The following is a 22,515-nucleotide window of genomic DNA, read 5'->3' as shown; positions in this document are numbered from 1 at the left end:
AGTCCATGGCTAGGCCAGTAGCATGGAGGTCTCTGGACTTCTAGGCTTTGTCTAACTGACAGGGGAGCGGCAAGCCTGGGGTACTTGGGGAGGAAGATGTGATGAGTCCCCTGTGGCTAGGCAGCAAAGGACAAAAGGGCTCCAGGAGCTAACCACCTTTCACTGAGCCATGTTTAGAGCCCATGCTGCCCCCTACTACATCTGACTCCCTTGCACGTTCATAAGAACATCCCCTATCCCACAAGTTACCCCTTGCTGTGTTCAGACAATACACAGACGTGCATGAAGAGTGGGACTTGTGCCGGATGCCATAACCGTCTCCTTTACAAGGCATTTTTTACGCCTTAAAACATATCTTAATTTCCTTACCTGGCTGCTCTGCTGATCTAGAAAGACCTATCTCTGCCAACGTGACGAGTGCTAAAAAGCAGAGTGATATTCACAGGCCCGACTGCAAAGTTTCACCCCTGTAAGCAGCTCATCTTAACACCTGGTGAGACAAAGAATGTGCAGGTTTTTCGAGTCTGAAAAGTATAGAAATGCTGATTAGAAACCACCCTCTACATTCCTGTATGAGATGCCATAAATAAAACGTGACTGTCCCAAAGAAACGATGCCATCATGGGATTTCATAAACGCAACACATGCGGAAGGCAAAAGGCAGAAACTACAAAAAAGCACAGAGTATAGGGCACGGGTCAGTCCGCCCCACGCCCTGACCCCGCCATCCCCACTGCCATCCCCACTGCCATCCCCGGAGCTCCCAAGAAGGTCCAGTCTTGGCTCACAAGTGTTTACAGAAGTGATGGCAGGTCTCAAATTTTACAGAAAAATGTAAATGATGTTTCTATACACCATTTGACAGAAAGACTTCTCATAATCATATAAATTAAGGAACCCAGGCAACACAGCAAAAATAAAAATCATACACACCGAATTTAGTAACACTCCATTCCCATGGCTCCCCCCCGCCCCCCGCCTTTTTTTCCCCTGTGAACGGGTACAAGAACACCATTCACATCAAGGAATTTTGGAGGAATTCTGGAGATTTTCACAGCATTTGCCGTGAAACATGGGGGAACAGGAACATATCAAAGCTTTCTGAGAAACTGTTCTGCTTACCTTCTTTCTTAAACTTTAAATATCCCAAAGCCAATACGTGTCTTAGGCACAAAGCCTCTAACTCAATGACCATCAAAAGCAGCCAAGTTCTTCCCTGACTACTCAAACGCAAGTCTCTCCCCTTGGCCAAGCCCAGCGTCTCTGGGAGGCAGATGGGATCTACGCCTGAGCACCCCTTTTACCTTCAGCCATCCATCTCTGTAACCGCTCAGAACCAAACACAAGGAAATGCAAGGGGGCTTAAACACCTGAGCATCCACCCAAATGCACGCCCTCCTTTGAGAAGTGGCACCCTGATTTATGGTCTTCCGAGCAGGGGACATGGAACCTCACCTCCCATACCCGCTCTGGCACCGCCATGCCCCATCCTTGGCACATCTCCCCCTGCCCCTTAATTAGAAAGCTCCTGACATTCATCTCTTGCATTAAGAATTTCCTGACTAAGAGAGAACAAGTAGGAACCTCTCCTGAGCCCACTGCACCACTCCCCAGCCTTCTGGAGGAATCGCTTTGCATGTTAATTTACACCTACTCCTTTACCAGCAAAGTAATAACACATGTATGTGCAGCCTCTGGAACTGGATTCCTCCCTTGGCAGAAACCTCCCTGATGGCTGAAGCTTAACCCTTTATATACCAATCCTGATATAAAACACATAGCTCACATTTATTGAATACCAGGCAATATTCTAAACTCACTTGATATATTTAATAATTTAATCCTCAACACAGTCTCCAGTGTGGGGGGCTGTAATTTTCTCCAGTTTTCAGATGGGGAAACCGAGGTACAGAGCTGCAGATGGTCATGCACACCGACCTCATGAAATGGGGAGGGGTGCTGGCCGCTCTGCTGAAGTATCCCAAACCACGGTGGTTATTTACTTCTTGCATCTCCTTTTATGTTATTCTGCCACCTTCCTACTGCTAGGGCCTGGGCTATCACTTCTCCCCAGGGTTAGAAGCCCCACCTCTACAGTCTGACTTACCACTTCCTATCTGCAGTCGGCTGTAAACAGATAATCAGGTTGGTCAGGAATGAGTACACCAATGGGCCCCACACCCCTCCCACCACAGAGAACCTGAAGCCTCTGGGCTTCAACAACTGCTTGAGCTCTTGAAAAGGCATCTTTTGAGCATTTACTCAATACCAGGGACTGCTCCAGGTGCTGGAGCCACAAAGACAAATGTGCCTGGGTCCTGTCCTTGGGAGCTTATTAGGTCTTCTGAGGTCCAGGTTCCAGAGGTAGACAGATGCCTGCTCATCCAAGAGATCCCAGGAGCTGGTTAGAAATGCCCACCCCAGACCTGCTGAATCAGAGCTGCATCTCAGGGAGATCCCCAGGGAAGGATCTGTGTGCGTGTACTGGTCTCGGTAGTTTAGAGCCTCCTGAAGTCTGACCCTAGGCTATGAAAGGCACCATTACATTATGCAAGTTATTTAACTTACAGACTTACTGAAATGCATCCCTTTTCTCTCTCCTTAATGCCTGCCCTATTACATCTGTCCAATCCATATGTGTGTGCTTACTTCCACGCTTTCTAGACGGTGATGGAAGAGCAAAGGTAGTAAGGAAGGGGCATATTGCAAAATCCATCCAACACACACAATACAAAGTCTCTTGCTTTGCATGTTACATTTCCAGAAACAAAATATGACACGGTTATTCTCGTCCCTAGCCTTAAATTTTTATCTTATTAGTGTACAACTGCATCTGCAGGTGTGGGCCTTTTGTGATGTCTAGACCTAGCAGGACTTGGCTTCAGGCCACAGAAGTTTAAAGGAGCCTATATCCATGCTCATACACATAATACAGTGGGCCACAAAGTCCTGTGAGCTCAAGAGCAGGTCTTGTCTAGTGGCAAGAGCATTCTAGAAGAAGGGGAGAGAACCAGTTTCTGAGTCATTACTCATTTGAACTTGGGGCGGTGCTGCTTGCTCCCACAAAGCATCAGGATGGAGGGATGAGCCCCCTTCCTCTATCCTTGCTCTCACTGTCTCTCCAGGGCAAATGGTATTTCCTTCACACGCACAGTCACACACCTTGCTGGAAAGAGACCCCTGCGGGGGAGCCAACACCCCTAAGTAGCTCCAAACCCCCCACCAGCTCAAAGGCTCTCTGGGGTGATTCAGCAAGAACTCCCTTGCAGATCCTCAAGGCAATATGGTTAACAGACAGCCAGAAGTAACAGGAATGTGGTGGGACTTTGTGCAGAGTATGTTCTCCTCCCCAGCCTCTGCCCTCACTCAAAATCACCCAAGAAATCTAGGGTGGCAATTCCCTTGTCTGACTCATCAGACCACAGACCTGAGAGAGTTTCAGTAATCAGGCCTGAATCCTGCCACAAACTACTCCTGATAATTTCCAAAATTCCAATTGTATCCAACTCTAAGACTAGTAAGACATTCTTCCCAATTCAAATCAGATTACTCAAAGAATTAATGAATATTCTTGCCTAATATCACCCAAGATTGCCCTCTAGAAAGAAAGAAATGTCTTCTAACAAAAGTGGTTTTTTTTTTAAACAAAACCAGCTGTTACAAATTTGAGGTTATAGATTTATGAGGGATGTTACACAATTACGATGACAGATTATCCCCTATGCCAAATAATATCAACATATATAAGAGCATAAAATCAAGTTCATGAGGATTCTTCTCAAATAGTATCAGTAGTGGTGGTAATATCTGTTTCTCACAGATGAATTTTTAAAAGACTGTAAACTAAGTACTCTGAATTCTTACAATAAATTTATTATTATTGAGAAGCATAATAAATAAAAGAAGTTTACAAGAAACAAGGACAGATATTTGTACAATGTTTCAACGAAGTAGGCAGCTTATCTTGTTCTGATTCTCTTCTGTTACTATGCTCTTGCTCACAGAATCAATTCCCTTGATTTACAATTGTTTTAAGAATTATATACACAGGGGGGGCGCCTGGGTGGCACAGCGGTTAAGCATCTGCCTTCAGCTCAGGGCGTGATCCTGGCGTTCTGGGATCGAGCCCCACATCAGGCTCTTCCTCTATGAGCCTGCTTCTTCCTCTCCCACTCCCCCTGCTTGTGTTCCCTCTCTCGCTGGCTGTCTCTATCTCTGTCAAATAAATAAATAAAATCTTTAAAAAAAAAAAAAGAATTATATACACAGGGGAGCCTGAGTGGCTCAGTCAGTTAAGCATACAATTCTTGGTTTTGGTTCAGGCCATGATCCCATAGGTCCTGGGACTGAGCCCTAAATGGGGGTCCACGCTCAGCGGGGAGTCTGCTTGAGATTCTCTCCCTCTGCCCCTCTACTCCCTCCCAAATAAATAAGTAAATCTTAAAAAAATAAATAAATAAATAATTAATTATATACACTAACTTGTTACCTAAAAATATTTATTTTCTAACCAAAAAAAAAAAAAAAAAATCAAATGATTCTCAAGCAAGACTCCAGTTTATATAAAATCCATTCAAACTTTTCAAGGAAAACTTTAATGATATGATTGCTACTACTAATATTATATTTTCAATACTCTGTTCAATTTTAATCCACCAGACTTGAAAGTCCAAAAATTAATATTTCTATTAATGCATCTTTTCTCCCCTTTCTTCCCACAAATCCTTAACTCTGAAAGGCTCATCTTTCAGATAGGTTCTTCCTCAAATCACAGTGAATAAAATAAACTCAAAAAAAGACTTTTCAGAGTGCTGAAATTAACAAACGTTTAGGCCATCTCTGAAAAATCACACGCAGCCTGACCAGGCCACCTTTAAAACCACCAGCACATGAAGGGAGCGAGAGACAGAGCCCACCTTGTTTCCATCAGCAGGAAGCCACACCAAGAACTCACACAGGTCTTGCCCTGTGTCCCTATGCACCTTCTTGGGAATCATCACCAACAAGAATGTCCACTTCAGTTAGAAACCCTCAAAGCACCACGAAAAGAAACCTCTATCCCCTGACTGCCTTTGTCCAAATCGGTCTGGACAGAGAATTCATCCCATGCCCCAGCCCAGCAAACCTGAAATTCAGGCCACCAAGGTGGGGCGGCAGGTGGGGTTGCAGGCTAACATGCTCAAGCCTCACAGCGTTTGCAAACTGCAAGCTGCCACCAGGACTTTTTTTTTTTTTAACATGCAATAGAAAAGATTAAAAATTATCAGAAAGCACCGCAGGTACAATAATGGGTGATGTTTCACGGAAACGTTCATTTTAATCTATAGACATGTATGTCCCTGTGTGTGTACTCACGATATAAACTGATTTGTTACTGTGGACTGCAGCCACCGGAGTCTGCAAGCCGCCACCCTCAGAAGAACCAGTGTGTGGGTGCCACCAGTTTATCCCAAACGGCCCGAAGAAAGCCCTCCCAAAGACCAGGCTTCCAGAACCCTGTGTGGACGGCATGGTGGAAAGGCTGCCAATACAGCTCTGAAAACTAAGTGCCTGTGTCCTTCCGATAGGAATGAAATGATCTGACCTAGGACAGGTACGGGTGGCTGTAACATTCACCCTTCCTGCAAAAAACCACCAAGACTAGGGCCATTTTCAAAGCTAACCTACATTGCAGGTAAGGGTGAGATACCGTGCTTTTAAAGAACTTATAGTTGAGAAATCAGGACAACGTACAGGCAGTGTCTCATGGTAGTATTAATACTCAAAGATGAGACATCCTGGACAAACCAGGCAAAAATTCTCAACAACGGGACAGAACAAGCTGCTCCAATGGTACATCGGCTACAGAGTATGTGAACAGATATGATTTTACCCCATCTGTGAAACTAAGAGCCAGCCCAGGAAAAATTTAACATTCTGATACTCTAACTTCAATAGTAGAGGATTATTCCAAAACTAGAAATGTCAAAGTCACTCATTCACAGTATGATTTGTACCAAAGTACAAAACGTGGAACATATTTGTACCAAAAAACAAAGTAAGCCCCAAATTGAGATGCCAGGACAGAAGTACAATAGAAATTTAAAATAATTTATTGTTCTTTCCACCTGCCAAAATGTTACTATGTAGTCCAAACACATTCCTCCTTTAAAATACTACTGTTTTATTGGGGTGCTTGGATGGCTCAGTTGGTTAAGTGTTGGACTCTTGATTTTGACCTGTCATGATCTCAGGGTTGTGAGATCCAGCCCCGCATCAGGCTCCACACTGAACACGGAGCCTGCTTAAGAGTCTCTCTCTCCCTCTCCCTCTGTCCCTCTCTCCCCTCCCCAATTGCACATGCTCTCTCTAAAAATAAAAGAATAAATTAAAAAATAATATTATTTTACGAACTATGAAAATATCCATTCAACAAGTATTTGTTGAGCATTATTTTAGGTGCTACATACATATGAGTGAACAAACCAAAGTCCAATTTTAACAGTGTTTCCTTTCTGTGCAAATATATATCTCTCAGATAAGATAATACTGAACACAGAACACTGCATCCAGACTTTACTTGCACTTTTAACAGCAAAGTTTTTCCCAGAAGACTAACTATTCTTTGAAAATGCCATTTTCAGGGCACCTGGGTGGCTCGGTTGAGCATCCAACTCTTGGTTTCTGCTTGAGTCATGATCTCGGGGTCGTGGGATCAAGCCCCACCTCAGGCTCCATGCTCCATAGGGAGTCTGCTTGATATTCTCTCCCTCTCCCTCTGTCCCTCTGACCCCCTAAAATGAATAAACAAATCTTTAAAAAAAAAAAACAAAATGCCATTTTCATTGGCTACATAATATTCCATCCTGAATGGTGTCCTAATTTATCAAAAGACACTTCTAAATGCTTACCGCAAGAAAAAACACAAACAAGAGACATAGTTAAATACAGCATGAAAAACCTAGATTTAGGACCTTAGGTAAGGGAGAAAAATACAATCTTACCAGCTCACAGAGCCTGGGCAGCGGACATCAACACAGTCACACCTTTGTCACCATGCACCACATTAAGGTGTAATTTGTGAATCTCCCTTTATAAGCCTCACTCCCTCTTTGATCCAAGAGAACATTGTCTGCACAGAACAATAGGTTTTCATTTCAATTTCCCTTCTTTTCAGGAAAGGAAATGTTTGCACTTCAAAGGATTTCTTTGAAGAGCAGCCCTCCGGTCCTGGCCCATCCAGGTTAGGAGTTCCGTGGCCTCAGCAGGGTGTCCACAGTCTGGGCGGCTGCCCACCCTGTCACTCTCAAGGCCAGCTCCTTCAAGGAGAAGGTCTGGTGCAGGAGAAGAAAAAATAAACACATGGAAAAATACTTGAGGCTTTTGATCACGCCCTTCAGAAGCCCTTTTTCACACATAAGGCAGGTTTACAGCTCAGGGAAACTGAGGTATAATGGATGGGGAGCTGTGGACAAGGCGATAGCAACTTCTTGGAACAAAACCATTCCAGATCCCAGATTCACTCAGCGAAGACCCTTCCAGGCCAGGAAAAAGTGAGCTCCTTTCAGTTATTGCTGGTGATGACAAAGAGGGTGGTAGCCTGCATAAATGAAATGCAGGAGCAAGATCCACACTTCCTAGGAAAGTTCTGAATCCTTCCCCCATGAACTTTTGGGCAGCATAGTCATTGACAAAGAGCAAAATTCACAATTTAGAATTTCACCCCCTATTTCTCCACTGGCCCTCTAGCAGGGGCGCAAGAGGTTCATCAACAGGCAAGCCTAACAAGTATGTTAAGTAACCGCAAGATACTTGCCAAGAGGCCAGGACCATTTCTTTGGATTGAGGCCCATGCCCATCCTCCCCCCCTCCGCTAAGTCTAGGAAGTCAGGGGTGTATATACATCGGACAAGAGAGGACCTGCAACATTTCTTTTCAAGTCTTGAACAAGTTCTGGGTATTTACTAATGATCTCCACCCTCCCCTACCCCGAGGTGGTTAAGTTCACCTGCTCAGGTGGGCAACCGCCCCAAGAGGTGGGCAGGGGCAAGAAAAAGCCTCCCCTCTGCTCCACTCCAGACAGGGAGCCTGTTCCTCCCCATACCCTGAGGACACCATGGGCTCCTGCCCTGCACGTCTGCGTTGTGGGTCTGGGTGACCAGGTCATCCCGAGCGAAAGCCTTCCACACCCAACTTTCTGCAAGCCCTTTACCCAGCCCAGCGCTAAGCCTCTGTGCTGGAATTACAAATGATTTTTATTTTCCCCTTCTCTTATTTTTCTGTAGTTTCCAAATTTTTCACAATGAGCATTCTAACTTTCAGAAACATTTTTTCTTAAAGAGGCTTGAGTTGGAAATTTAGACCATAGTTCCTTTGAAAGATCGTCTCCCACACACACAAAATTACATACATTTTATGTATATAGATGTCTATGAAGGACATTATCTGGACAACTGAAAGTTGAATATGGACTGTGGACTAGTTAACAATGTGAATCAATGTTTAATTTCCTGATTCGGGTATCATACTGTGGTAATGCAAGAGAACATCCTTATTCTTAGGAAATACACACTGAAGTCTGTAGGGGTAAATAAAAGGGCATGATGTCTTCAGCTCACTCTCAGATCATTCAAGAAAAAACACATACAGGTGTGTGCAGACAGATCGATGGAGCTGCAGATACTTACACAGAAAGTTCTTAGAAGGAGCAAAACACAAACACTGGGGTGAATTTGAGAAAAGGGCAGACAGTAGCTCCTTGTACTGCTCCTGCAACTTTTCTTTAGAGTTCGAGATGTTAGACAAACAAGGCAGGAACAGGGCAGGAGAAAAGGAGAAGAAAGGCAGGAGGGGTAAGAAAGTTATCCCTGCTCCACCTGCCAGCTTCATGGCCCTGGCCGCTTCCCTGGCTGGGACAGCCCGCCTCGGCATACTAAGGAAATCAGAAGTCAAGACCTGGGTCCCCAGAAGGAGGCTGACTGCCCCCATGTGAACTTCCTGGTTCCCACACGACACCCTGCAGAGGACTCTCCTAGAGTCCGGATGGCTGCACGTGCAGGAATGAAACAGAGCTCCCCAGTGCCTGGGCAGCAAATCCCACATCTAGTTCCGCTCTGGTGACCAGGATGCCAAACCGAGACCCTGTCAGCCTGCAGTGCCACTGATGTCCACCACACACGCCAGCTCCCGGTCTGGCCGCCTCCCCGCACAGCTGTCCAGGGGAACCAGAGCCCAGCTGCACCAGACGCAGGACTCCGCTGCGGGCACGGAGGGAGGAAAGCACTGTGTTCCAGGCCGGCAGGAGTGGAGGAAAAGCAGGGTGCTGTCCAGCGGCGTGGCTCCAGGGCTCAGTCAGAAACAAGGGGGCGTGGGGCAGAGCGGCTGCAGGTATGCGGGCTGAAATCTCAGGCCTGGCACTGCCCGCTGCATGTGGCATGCCAGAACACACTCCCAGGGGAGGCTGGCACCAGGCACAAGCTGCCACCCACAGACCTAAAGCGCAGTGACAGTCAGGACTCACAGGCCCGTAGGGTTCAAATCCTCCTTCTGCCTCTTACTGCCCAAGGGCGCTTACCTATGGGCAACTTGCGTCACTTCTCAGGGCTTCTGTTTCCCATCACTCAAAATAGTAGCTGGGCAGCTATGAGGATTACATGAAAACATAAAGCGCCAAGCACACAGTGAGTACTCAGTAAGTGCTGGTGAATCTTGATCGTACCCAGCCCCAGGCCTCTCCCTTCCTTCCTATTTGATGTAATAGACTCTGGTTAATGGCACTCAATAGACAGATAAGAAGATACACTTTCAAGCGACCTTAAGATAGGAAGACAACAGTTACAACACTGTGATGAAGTAACAGTGAGTAGTAAGCGTGGGTTTCCTTCCTTGCCTTCCCACTGCTGCCCCAGGTGCGGTGCCCACCACCCCTACCCCAAGGCACTAGGGGACCCTCTGCTGTCACCTCCAGGAAAGGATGAAATAAGATGGAAAACAGAGATGGCCCTAAGTGTTCGGCTTTGGTTTCTAAACCCAAAGCCCTCAGGGTAATTTGGACAAAATGTGTCAGGATGATTATGATGAGGGTAGATAAACCCCCAAACACACACACATAAACACACACACACACATACACACACACACACACGCTTTCTCAGTCTTACACGCGTGCACACGGACACACACTGGCAACCACTGGGCCATCAGCTCAGCTTTCCAGAGGAGTGGCTAAACCCAAAGTGTATGGATCTGAGATCTAAAAGAACCTGACCCCCCTACCCACCCAGGGAGGTCCCTGGTCCCCAAAGAGTTTATGGCTTCAAGGTCACCAAAGCAGTTAGAGCCAGCACAGCCCCAGAGACTGTGGTTCCTCCCCCCATGTCTCCCTTCCCCATTGTGGCAAAAAGGCCACAGAATGCCCTCCATGACCTCAACTGTAAAAGGTCAGTGGTAAAGAGAGCCCTTTGGGTCTAAAGGAACTAGGGTCACATCCACAGATCCTGGACCTGGGTCAGCAGAGGCCTCAGAGGCTCAATGTCCCCCCAACACCTTGGCACTACATCCACCCCCTGCAATCTAGACACAGTTCCAAGGGAAAGGGACTGTACTTTAACGCCTGGGCAAAACGGGAGAGCAAACCAAACTTGTTATAAGAATTACTGTTGTCCGGGGCGCCTGGGCGCCTCAGTCGTTAAGTGTCTGCCTTCAGCTCAGGTCATGATCCCAGGGTCCTGGGATGGAGCCCCGCAACAGGGTCCCTGCTCCGCTGGGAGCCTGCTTCTTCCTCTCCCACTCTCCCTGCTTGTATTCCTTCTCTCGCTGGCTGTCTCTCTGTCAAATAAATAAATAAAGTCTTAAAAAAAAAAAAAAAAAAGAATTACTGTTCTCCACACCTAAACCAGAGAACTGAGTTTTCTTTCTAGTAGAATAGCTCACATTCATTTTAAGCACTTGCTGTGTGCCCGAAGCTGTGTCAAGTACCTATAACATAGATGACCTCACTCAAACCCTCTCAATCCTGTAAGGTGGGCAGGAGAAGCCAATTATTAGTCAAACAATATGGGAAAGAATTTAAATGTGCCAAATACATTAGGAAAGGCACTTATCCTGTTAGTAGACCCCACTCAGGGACCCAGCCCTTTCTGCATGAGGGCCCCATGGCATCTCCCGTGACCCCACAGTGCATGACCCACGGAGAACTGAGGCTGGCCACGCAGAGCAGAGGCCACTCCCCCGCACCCGGGAGTCAGCGCTGCCAGTGTGCCACTACAACATAGAATGCGCCCTTCGTGGAGCACACGGAGGTCAGGACCCGCCCCTGCACAAATGGGAAAGCATGCGCTTGTTCTCACAGTCAAGAACGTTATCTCAAACATCCTGGAGAAAGTTCTGGAGCAGACATGCAGGACGTTAAGGAAGTAGAACTGCCCACGCTCTCTGTGCCTCCAGAGAAGGGAAGAATGAGCCGCCACCCCCTCGGGAGAAAGGGAGAGATGACAGAGAAATATCATGGCCCAGGGAAGCTGGGGGACATTTCTTCCTCCACCTTCAGATAAGTCCACCCGGCAGCAGCCTTTGAAGGCGTCCCTGAGCTTGATTTCTGGTTGCCATCATCAGAATAGTAGACTGGTAACAGAAAGAACTTCCTTCATGAAAGAAATCTAAAGGTACTGATTTGGTACCTTTATTCATCCAAAGAATACTATGGAATTCATAGTTTGTGAGCTTCGTTATCATGAGGCTGAGCGGGAAGGCTTCCCCAGTCTACGGATGGAGCAAGTCCACGGGGTTGGGAAAGTCTAAACACCTCTCTGGCAGCTGCCCACAGAGCAGCCAAGCCAGGACGCCAGAAGCCTGTAGTGGCGCGGTTCCCAGCATTCGTACTACTTGTCCTCAGCTCCCCAAAGCAGCCTCCTTCATCTCAGGGCACAGCATCTCAGGCTGCACTGAAGCTGGAAAGGCCCCTAACTACACACGGCTCTAACTCGTTTATGCCATTTGGTCACCAGAATGTACCATCTGGGAGTCCGAACTATTACAATCAACAGGGGGAAAAAGCCAAATGAAAGCCACTGGGTGTGGCAAGATGGGTCAACCCTATGCCAGAATCTATTCCAATGTCCAGAAATGACTCTCCTACAGACTGTGCTCCTGGAAGGAATGAATCCTGACCAAGAGGTAAGGTAACCAGCCTTACTCACAGGTCTGCCAATGCCACAGATCTGAAGGAACACCTTTAGAGTGGAATGAACGTATTCAGCAGTCCACCAAACTGTTTTACTGATTTGTTGCCCATTCTTCTGACTCACAGGTGGCAAATGCACTAAACCTCCCAGGAAAAACTCGGAGGCAGTTTGAACAATTGCAGGGGTGGTTCTTTCCAAAGCTGCTTTGGAGCTGGGGAAAGTGCATTACGGAGAAAGAGGAGAGATACCCCTCAAGTTTAGTACAAGGCTGTTAATCAGTGGCTGAAGAGACCTAAATCCTTATGGTGGACAGAACCTTGACCTGGGATCCAATGCCAGTGACCTATAGCACAAGAAACCCCTGGGCACCCCTGCCCTGAAGTGCCCAAGAATGAAAAAGGAGGCATACCCCATGTAGCAGAGGGTCCCCATCCTGGCCGTGGGACAAACCCGCAGCCACGGTGCCTACTGGAAGGTGGCAAGGGAACACAGCGAGTCTGCAAGCAAGAGATCCCCCAAGCCAGGTGTGAGGAAGCAAGAAAGCTAGGTGAAAAAGAAGGAAGACACCACCCCTGGGGCAGGTGGCTACAATGCAGTCACGTACTTGATAAGGGCCCCTGAGAGGACAGATCTAGTTCAGCCCTGACCCTTGAGGATGGAAATGTCTAAAAAAAAAGTCAGTTGTGACTTTTAAAAAAGTCCTTCCCAACATGCTCATTCCTCCACCTTCCTCATCTCGTTAATATGGCAGCTCTACTCCTTGGAATCATATTTGACCTCTTTCACACCTCACATGAAATCCACTGGCCAAGCCTGTTGAGTCTCCCTTTAAAATCTACAGATGGAACAAGTGGTAAGTCTACAGGTGGAGCAGAACTCAACCACCTCACATCTCTACCATTTTCACCCCTGCCCAAGCCGCCATCACCTCTCAAGAAAATGACATATGGCCACTCACTCTTGGGCACAAATAACCTGGAATTGGATTTTATTGCAGACTTAAGTTACAAGTCTGAACTGGTCTTCCTGCTTCTATGCCTGCCCACTTCCCCCACCTCCATCTCTTCTCCATGCAGCATTTAAAGTAATCCTCTGATGGTTCCCCAGCTCACCCAAAGTAAAAGCAAAGTCCTCATGGTTCATGGGATCTGCCCTCGACTGGAACAGGGCAGTGGTAGAGACAGGTCCCAGGCCTGAAGAGACCAATCATACAGAAAAACACGACGGTCCCATCCATAAGTCCTGCTTGGAATGAGGACCAAGAACCAGGTGGAATGATAAACAGTTACAAGATGTGTCTGGGTTACAGGAAAATGTTTCCCTCTATTACTTATTCCTATTTCAAATTCCTCCCTAGGATTAATAAACCAATACCTCCAAACACATAGTTAATAATGAAAAGGGATTAATCCAATTAGACATAATGCTGGGCCTGCCAACATAATTACATATTTTTACTGGTCTTAGTAGAAAAGAAACTCCAGACTAGAACAATCAATAAACATGTACTTATACCAAATATAATTAACATGTCTTAGAATTCAAGCTCCCCGAGGTCAGCAATCTTGTCTTCTAAGCCTTTTCCTCTAAAGCAAATAATTATGTGCATAAGAGCACGCATGTGGCTCAAATCCAGATTCAAACAACTCTGTACATTTCTGATCTCTATTAAGTTTTGTCCTGTTTCGTCAGAACTCCTTTGATGCTCTTTAAATTTATCTATAATGATTAACATGATCGGAATATGCTAAAACTTTGAAAACTATTTCAATCCATTGTTGACTTTGTCCCCTAACTTTTTTTTTTTTTTTTAAAGATTTTATTTATTCATTCGACAGAGATAGAGACAGCCAGTGAAAGAGGGAACACAAGCAGGGGGAGTGGGAGAGGAAGAAGCAGGCTCATAGCGGAGGAGCCTGATATGGGGCTCGATCCCAGAACGCCGGGATCACGCCCTGAGCCGAAGGCAGACGCTTAACCGCTGCGCCACCGAGGCACCCCTGTCCCCTAACTTCTATTTTGATTATGTGACTTAAATAAGACCTTTTGTTTTAATGACAGAAGGGTGTGTTCATATAAAAATAACGATAATTTCCACCGAGACCAACTAAAAATATCAGGGGAATAAATGTATCATGGTTTCCTATTATCTGAACCAAACATAAAGGGCAAGAAATGTTACTATTAACTCCCAAATAAATTATAATTCAACTTAAAGACAATTAGAAAATTCAGCCACATGCCAACATACGCAGTTCTGCTGGACAAATTCTAAAGAGCACATTTTTAGGGAAATATACGTGGGAACTGAAATCCCAACCCTCTCCTCCTATACCTAATCTGGAAGAGAACACAGCTCTAGGTTTCTTCTCGAGAGCCCCACCGCGTGTATTGGGTGGTGCAGTTTTCTTCCTGAAGGCACATGTCTCTACTACCCTAATCTTACAAGTCAAACACCGCTGGTATCTGGTTCCCACACCCACTGAAAAGGGGAAGGAGCTAAAATAGCACTCCGTAGTAGTACTACAGCACAACGGCTGCTCTGTGTACACACAGGTTTAGAATGCCTGCTTGACCTGCCCGGTCTCGGAAGTTTTCTACTGCGCAGAAAGGAACACACTGGGAAAAGGTTGTCTTTATTAAGCCGGAAGAACTTCCTCTCGCTCCAAACCATCTGGAAGGCTTGAAGAACTCAGCCTTCACAGATCAAATCGGGTCACAAGGAAGCCCACCCAGGGGGGGAACTTCCCCGTAATAACCCTGGAAACTCAGACAAGAAGTGTAGGCGGGCCGGGGCGCGACACGAGTTCTACGGAAGAGAGGTGGGCGCCGCACGCAGGGTGCGGGGGTGCGCCGCTGTCCCCAGGCCAGCCACCTGCCGCAGGACCACCCCCGCGGCCGCAGGGCGGGCTCCCACCGCGGCGATGACACATCGCGGACCTCGTGGCGGGGCGGGGTGCTCTGCTCCGCGCCATGTAAGGGCAGGCCTCCGGATGCCTCCCGGCCCAGCCCGCGTACCCGCTGCGGCTCCCGACCCTGCCCACCCCGACCACCCCGAGGGTCCCGGCGCGGGGTCGCTGGCGGGCGCGCGCGGCCGGCATCACGGCGGCGCCAGGTCGTCCACGCTTACTCACTCGGTGTTGCATCATGCACCACGCCGCGCCTTCAGGGAACCAAAATGGACTCCGGTGGAGGAGACAGCCGCATGGGCACCGGCCCCGCGCGCTCAGCCCCGCGCCCGCCCTGCCCTCGCCCACCCCGGAGGATGCCAGCGCCCCCCGCGCCGGACCCTCGCCGCTCCCCGCGCCGCCCTCCCGCGGCCCCACGCGGCGCCGGGGGCTCTTCCAAGGTGACCCGGACCCGGGCAGCTGCCCTGGCGCCGGCGGGGGCCGCCACTCACCGAGGCGGCGGGCGGGCGGGCGGCCGGTGGCAGGATGCGGGCCGGTCCGCCGAGGGGCTCAGGCACGCGCGGCTGGAAGGACCGCAGCTCGGACAGAGGCGCGGCGCGAAGGGAGCGGGAGCGGGAGCTGCGGTTAGCGGATGCTGCCTGGCCTCGCGCCCCGCCCGGCAGTTGACCGGCGGCTCACACCTGCCCGCGCCGACTGAATGAAGTGTGGAGGGCGGGCGGGCTCCGGAGCCGGGTTTCATCAGCCGCGCGCCCGGTCCCCGCCCCTCGCGCCCGCCCCCCGGCCCCGGCAGCCCGGGCCGCTCGCGCGCGTCACCGCCAGTCACCAATGGGAGCGCGGCGCGGCGGCGGCGGCAGGCCCGAGGCGGTGGCCGGGGCGGGGCGGGGGGCGGGGCCGGGCGTCTTTGCGCCCAGCACCCGGACCTGGGGTTCCCCCGGCGGGTGGGCGGCTCCTCCCGGCGCCTTCGCTGCCGCCCCGCCCGCTTGTTGCCATTTTTCGCCAATCGGAGCCGGCGGCTCGACTGCATCCTCCCGTCCTCTGACAGCTGGGACCGCGCGGGCCGGGGCTAGTGCCGCAGGCTCGGCGGTGCTACCCAGAGCGGCGGGCCCCGGCGAGCTGACACCGAACTCGCCACCAGGGTTCCTCTTCCGGAGATAAAACATCTGGGAAGCACTTCAAGGGTTGTTTTGTTTTAGCAAATTTTCATTTCTTTGTCATTGGATTATTTTATTGCTATTCTTTGTTTTTAATAAATAACTTATTCTTGTCCCTTGTCAGGAAGGACCTTGAAGCCTGAATCGGCCCGTGTCACAAGCACACCTGACCGGCTGGCTGGTCAAAGCGGCTTACTTTCGGAGTTACTCTCCCCTAGATGGCAAGAACTTTAGAACCGAATCCCACAGTGCTCCCCTCACAAGCTCCCTCTTTGTTGTCTCTCTTTGCTGCAAAAACCCACGCAAGAACTACAACCTACAGAGATCCAGTAATCCGTATCACGGGAGACGTGAGCGCGTCCTAGATTAATCCTGCCAGCCTCCCTCTAACTTTGTTACAAACAGCACAACAAAACAAAACGAGAAAAATGATAGCACAGTGTTCAGTGGCCTCTGAATCCTCTCCACACCTTCGAACCGCCCCCTCGCACCCCCCCGCAATGTCCTTGGTCAGTAATAGGGGCTCAGGGTCAGCCACTGGATACGAAACCGTCTTGGAACTACACTAGCAGTTTGTAAAATACATAACCGCTTGGTGTTAGCTTGAGAAAGGTTTTAAGGAACACACAGAAATGAGCTAATATTGGTAAGGCACTTTGAACAGTGTCACAATGAACAGTTTGGTGTCATAATAAGCGACTAGGTATGTGCTTGTTTTAAAACAAATTTCAGTTTCAATTAAACAGTGGTGAAATGATGCCCTCGGGTTGCGTTATGGAGGTCTCCTGTGCTGGAGCTTTTCCTGAATCTCACACAGCCTCCTTCACTGGCTGACAAAGCCATCGAAAGGATGTTTTCCTTCACACCAAAGGAAGCCTGCTGTGATTCATGGACCATCCTCTTTGCCTTTACACCAGATCTGGATTAGAATCTGAATTCTACCATTTCATTTGCTGTGTGATCTTCTGCAAGCTATTTCATCTCTGTTTGGGAATGTGTAAACCTTATATTCTTTTCTTACAAGCCTTATATTCTTATCAGAAGTCTATCCCTTAGTGTTTGAAATATGATTGTGGAATTTTTTTTTTTAAGACTCTTGGCAGTAAAGTAGAATTTAGTAAGTTGTAGAGATGCCCTCTTTGGGCAAAACAGAGGGGGAGCATAGAGTTAATGTGTAAATTCTGAGAGCAAGTGTTCCAGGCCCAGATGGGTGTACAGGCAGAACTTAACCAAGGGGATTTTTAGCACTGTGCTCGGTTTAGCAATCCAACCCAGCTGGCTTTGTCTTCAGGAAGACATTAGGAGAACCTCAGTCACAAGGCACATAAGCAAGCAACTTCCTGGCAAAAAGGATTCCGTGTGAGCCAGGGTATAAAATAATTATGCTCAAGGTCTCAGCAAAAAGTTAGGGGGAAAGCTTAAGAACAACTGGCTGAATGTTTTAAGTAAAGCTATTTCGGGCAGATGAAGATTTGCGTGGCAGGTCCAGAGGGACCATGAGCGACAGGCAACCTTGATCAGAATCAAGGAGCAAGTGAGCCACGATTTCCAGAGACCCGTAAGGAAAGGAGATGCTAGCATTTAGGCCCTGGAAAGCACCTTCTACGGTTAAACTTGACAGACCAAGTCCCAGCCTAGCACCATCAGGCAGCATGGGTGGTACAAACACGCAGAGAATCAGAATCAGACAGATGTGGTTTTCAACTCTACCTCTTCTTCCAGCTAGCTGCTGTCCTAGGGAGATTGTGTTTGTCCTCTCTCGGCCTCAGTTTCCTCATCTGCAAAATAAGGAGTTAACTACCTGCTAGATAGGCATAACTTCGTGGTGACAATGAAAAATATGTAGTCAGTAAAGCTGAGGACAAAAAAGAAAAATATGTGTAAAGGTAGAACAGAAAAAGAGACCCCAGAAATAGATCCATAAAATAGTCAACTGATCGTTGACAAAGGAGCAAGAGCAATTCAATGGAGAAAGGATAATCTCTTCAACAAAATGGTGCTGGAACAACTGGACATCCACAAGCCAAAAAAAAAAAAAAATCTAGACACAGATCTTATACCTCTCACAAAAGTTGACTCAAAATAAATCATAGACCTAAGTGTAAAATGCAAAACGAAAAAATGCTGGAAGATAACAGAGAAGAAAACCTAAGTGATCTTTAAGTTTAGTGATGACTTTTTAAATACGCCAGAAGCCCAATTCGCAAAAGAAAAATTAAGTTGGACTTCATTAAAATTAAAACCCTCTGCTCTATAAAAGACACTGGTAAGAGAATGAAGAGACAAGTCATGGACAGGGAGAAAATCTTTGCAAAACACATACCTGATAAAATACTGGTCCTCCAAATATACAAAGAACTCTTAAAACCCAACAATGAGAAAACAACCCAATTTTTAAAATGGGCGAAAGACCTGAACAGACACCTCATCAAAGAAGATACACAGATGGCAAATAAGCATATGAAAAGATATTCAATGTCATATGTTGTTAAGCAACTGCAAATTAAAACAATGAGATTCCACTTCATACCCATGGAAGAGCTAAAACCCAAAACATCCATACCACCAAAGGCTGGCAAGGATATGAAGCAACTGGAACTCTCATTCATTGCTGGTGAGAATGCAAAATGGTACAGCTACTTTGGAAAACACTTTAGCAGTTTCTCACAAAACATAACAAAACAAAGCATAGTGCTACCATACAGACAAGCAACCGCATTCCTTGATATTTACCCAAATGAGTTGTGTCCACACAAAAACTTATATATGAATATTTATAGCAGCTTTATTCTTATTTTTCTTTATTCTTAATTGCCAAAACTTGGAAGCAACCAGGATGTCCTTCAATAAGTGACTGAACAAATAAACCATGGTACATCCAGTCAATGGAATACTGTTTCTTGGTAAGAAAGGAGCTATCAAGCCACGAAAAGACAGGGACGAACGTTACATGTATATTGCTAAGTGAAAAAAGCCAGTTTGAAGAAGCAACACACTATATGATTCGAACTTCTGGAAAAAGCAAAATTAGAGCAAAATAAAAAGATCAGTAGTTGCCAAGGGCTTATGGGAGGAAGAGAGAGGAGGGATGAATAGGTAGAGCACAGGGTATTTTGAGGACAGTGAATCTACTTCAAATGACACATCATGGTAGATACATGTCATTATACACTTGCCAAAACCCATAGAGTGTACAACACAAAGAGTAAACCTTAATATAAACTATAGAATTGGGTGTCTGGATGGCTCAGTGAGTTAAGCATCTGCCTTGGGCTCAAGTCCTGATCCTGGGGTCCTGGGATCAAATCCCACATTGGGCTCCCTGCTCCACGGTGAGCCTGCTTCTCCCTTTGCCTCTGCCTCTCCCTCTGTCTCTCATAAATAAATAAATAAATAAATAAATAAATAAATAAATAAAATCTTTTAAAAAATTATAGAATTTAGGTAATAATAAGAGTTCAATATTGGCTTATCAACTGTAGCAAATGTACTACGCTAATTCAAGATGCTAATAATAGGGGAAACTGAGTGGGGTAAAGGATATTCCCTTTAGTTTCCATATATTCCCTTTACTTTTCCATCTAGTCTCCTCAAATTTTTGTAAGCCTAAAACTATAGTATATATTAAAAAAACATTTACATAGCTACTGCATATTATATATAATAATTATGTAGTGTAGTTATATATAAAGCTATATATTATATATAAAATTAGACTGCACAGTTGACCCTTGAACAAAATAGGGACTGGGGCACCAAATTCCCTCTTCCCCTCACCCCACCCCACCCCCGTGCAGTTAAAAATCTGTGTATAACTTTTGGCTCCCCAAAAACTTAACTATTAATAGCCTACAATTTACTGGAAGTCTTATAGATAACATAAACAGTCAATTAACATATATTTTGTATGTTATATGTATTATATACTACAGTCCTATAATAAAGTAAGCTAGAGAAAAACATTATTAAGAAAATCATAAGGAAGAGGACATACATTTACAGCGCTGCACTGTAAAAAATCACATATATGTGGACCTACACTTTTTAGACCTGTGTTGTTGAAGGATCAACTGTATATTATCTACATTTGTATATAACAAAGTATATGTTTATACACGTATATATTTAAAGCACCTGGTATAGGTCTACATATAGAAAGTATTCATTTAATAATAGTTATTATTAAGCAGATCAAGGAATTGATTCATTTTCTAGTGTTTCAAGACTGTATCCTGGACTGGTTAAGCATGTGGGTTCCGGAGTCAGAGAACACGGCTTCAGGTCCTGGCTTTGCAACAGCTAAGCTACAGCCAGTTAGGCCAATTACTTCATTTGCTCCATGTTTTGCTCTCCTCATTTCTAAAACAAGGATTATAGTGCTGGTGATGAATGAATGACGATATTCATGGAAAGTGTTTAGCACCCTGGTTGGCACCGTAACAAATGCCCAGAGAACACATTACTATTAACTTCAACAACTAGACTGATTTGTGGGGTCATGAAAAATGCTAAATTGGAGCATTCCGTCTTCCATAATAAAGGAGTATTCTTACAACCAGGAACTTTGCAGGAAAAGGCTGTCAATAGTTGGCCCTGTAAGGACTGAGTGGTTAAACTATCACTGTCCTGGTTCTCTGGGGGTCCAGGTGGGGAGGGGAAGAACATAGTTATCACTGCATTCTTCAGAAGACCTCTAATGTTACCTGGCCAGCTCCTTCTTGCTCTTCTGGAAGCAGCACTATCCCTTTTTCCGGGAGATTCTGCTCTTGTCCCTCCTAGACTCCCCCACTCTTGCATCTTCAACAGGAACGACCATGTCACAGAACCCCATCACTGTCAGCGTAGAAATTTTGCTGGGGGTGGGAGGCCCCTGAATCCAAGCCGCTTATTCCCTGGCTACAGTGAGGACCCACGGCATGTGGGTAGATGACATGAACTGAGATCACTTAGAAATTAGAAGCCATCCCAAGTCCTTTGGGAATTGGAAAAAAGAGAAGTCTCTTTCCTCTCTGACAGCAGAGCTGGGCAGGTGTCAGCCAGGTGCCACCAGCAGCTACAGTGGCAGCTGTGTGCAATTAGCCAGGCTGAGAGAACAAAGTGGACACAGAGCAGTCCAAGGTGGGGGATGAAGCGAGTGCTAAGCGTGCCCAAGTCCCCATTCCAGTGCTCGCTGAAGCTGCCCATCTGGAAAAGAGCTGGAGAGGTACTCCTTTTTGCCAAAGCCATTTGTGTTAGGTCTCTGTCACTTAAATCCAAAAGAGTCCTGATTAATACAGCTTTTCTATCCTAGGGACTTTCTCCCTGGGGCCAGATGAGAAGAATTATAAATACCTTGACAAAACATTGCCCTTCCAGGAGAGACAGTGACACGCCTGGCATCCATTAGCATTGACAAGTACAGCCCTTGGGTTTAGATAATTTGACTATTGGTTAGCTGATAGAGAATGAAGTCAGATCTCTGCCCGATTCTCAGGAGACCTTTGAAGCCAGCTGTATGCATGACTGCATTATGGTAGCAAGTGCTTTTTCTTTACCATATAGACAGTGTGCCTACCCTTGAGCAGAAGGGTCTTTCTTACAATGTACAGCTTTGTAAGAATATACAGCTATAAGAAAATGTGAGAGGTGCCCACAAAGATTCATGTCCGTGGATATTTATCACAGGGTGATTTATAATAGCAAAAGAAGAAAGTTCATAGATGTCCAAATATAAAGAGTTGGTTAAACACATTCAGATCCATTCATAAAATGGAATAGAATATTAAACTGCCATTAAATATCATGTTTTCCAATAATATTTAATGCTGTGGGAACTACTCAGATTGTAAGAATGGAATCATTCTACAAAATTTTATATACACACACATACAATTATATACACATATATAAGGGTATATTCTATACACACATATTGTACATAATCAAGATGGAAACATAAAAATGTTGTCCCATGGAACATAAGAAGTAGGAAGATCGGTAGAAGGAAGGGAAGAAGGAAGGGGGGGTAAACAGAAGGGGGAATGAACCATGAGAGACTATGGACCCTGGGAAACAAACTGAGGGCTTCAGAGGGGAGGGGGAGGGCTTCTGGGATAGGCCAGGGATGGGTATCAAGGAGGGCACGTATTGCATGGTGCACTGGGTGTTATATGCAACTAATGAATCATGGAACTTTACATCAGAAACTTGGGATGTACTGTATGGTGACTAACATAACATAATAAAAAATTATTATAAAAAAATAAAATAAAATAAATAAATACCACAAAAAATGTTGTCCCTAGAATGAGTTTT

General features: G+C 46.4%; 1 protein-coding gene across 4 annotated transcripts in view; it reads right to left on the bottom strand.

Moving 5' to 3' along the window:
• Positions 1–15,826, bottom strand: part of SLC7A1 (solute carrier family 7 member 1) — a 77,428-nt gene extending 61,602 nt beyond the window's left edge. For 3 of the 4 annotated variants that reach the window (XM_026493070.4, XM_026493072.4, XM_026493073.4), the window contains exon 1: positions 15,562–15,811. The gene's annotated coding sequence lies outside the window, so the exon portion shown is untranslated. Of the gene's footprint in view, positions 1–15,561 lie in introns of all 4 variants that reach the window. The other variant, XM_026493071.4, reaches the window with a different exon arrangement.
• Between the last annotated feature and the right edge of the window lie 6,689 nt (positions 15,827–22,515).

Source organism: Ursus arctos, unplaced genomic scaffold (assembly GCF_023065955.2).
Source record: "Ursus arctos isolate Adak ecotype North America unplaced genomic scaffold, UrsArc2.0 scaffold_10, whole genome shotgun sequence".
NCBI lineage: Eukaryota > Metazoa > Chordata > Mammalia > Carnivora > Ursidae > Ursus > Ursus arctos.
Note: the sequence above shows the minus strand (reverse complement) of the source record. Positions and strands in the feature narration are given on the sequence as shown.